General features: G+C 40.0%; 1 long non-coding RNA gene across 1 annotated transcript; it reads left to right on the forward strand.

The window, feature by feature from the left end:
• On the forward strand, window positions 1-1,103 carry LOC112136834. The gene is made up of 3 exons (XR_002917430.2): window positions 1-612; window positions 714-754; window positions 834-1,103. It is a non-coding gene; the product is annotated as an uncharacterized LOC112136834 (long non-coding RNA).
• The last annotated feature ends 44 nt before the right edge of the window (window positions 1,104-1,147 follow it).

The raw sequence follows: 1,147 nt of genomic DNA on the forward strand, positions 1-1,147 counted from the left end.
TTCAACCAGCGCTAACCGGAAGTGAGACAACGCGACGAGTGACTAGTTCCGGTTTTTGTGAAAAAGGTCTACTCCACCACGTCTTACATGACAACAGCGCCATCTATTGGCCGGCGGTGGTATTACAGTTCACCACAGACATGCTGTTCAAGCATGCTGTGTGTGTTTTGCGACCGTGCGTAAGTGCAGCCAATACAATGTAGACCTAACTTTATCACTCAATCAATAATTAAGGAGCACGCTCTAGGATTATACACAACTTCAATACAACCGTGCAATGCAACTTGGTATTACACAGCATAAAACAAATAAAATATATTTTACACATTTTAATAACACCAATTTTCAACCAAAATGATTTCTTCCTTTAAACAGAAAATAAACTTTTTTTTTTAACTTTTCAGTGACACAACTGGTACACATTTTACTGAAATGAATTGACTTTTATTAAAGTTTTTCACAGTGAATGTTTACTGTCATTGAATCACCAGGCTCTAAAGAAAACCGAATGCAAGCCAGAAAACGGCGTCGGGAAGAGCAGTAACCACATGTGAGAGGAGGCCGTTTGGATCACAGTGCAAATATTGCAGGGCGACCAGCTAATATTTGAAGGTACATGGTATTGTATTTATTATAAAAGTTTAAGAGGTGGGATGTCCAAGATCTTTTTCAGTGTAATTTATCTATTTTAATTTGTATCTGTTCTCTCGTAGGGGGAGATGACATGAAGACCAACAGTGGGACAGAGAAGATTGTATGTCGCCTTCTTACCTCACTGTTTGTGACATCTCCACTGTCTATTCTGAGAATTATCTTTTTTTTTTTCTATACAGCAGAAAAAAAACTCCTCCCTTATCCAAGAAATTGAAGAAGCAGCCTTACTGCATGACATCATAAGGGCAGCCAAATGCTCCAGAACACCAGCGTTTCCAGGAAGATGGTCCCTGCCTGATGTTATAGAGATGGAAGACGGGAACTCTGAAAGAACTCCAAAGCTGTGACTTCATGAGTGAAGGGAAGAGAATCCTGGAGCTGAGGGATCCTTTCATTTTCTCCTTTCAGTTGAAAAGTGACTGAAACAGTTTTAGTGCAGAAATGATGGAGGTGATGCAGGTGTCAATACTGTTGGTGGAAAAGGCGAAGAAGA

Source organism: Oryzias melastigma, linkage group LG2 (assembly GCF_002922805.2).
Source record: "Oryzias melastigma strain HK-1 linkage group LG2, ASM292280v2, whole genome shotgun sequence".
NCBI classification, from domain to species: Eukaryota; Metazoa; Chordata; class Actinopteri; order Beloniformes; family Adrianichthyidae; genus Oryzias; species Oryzias melastigma.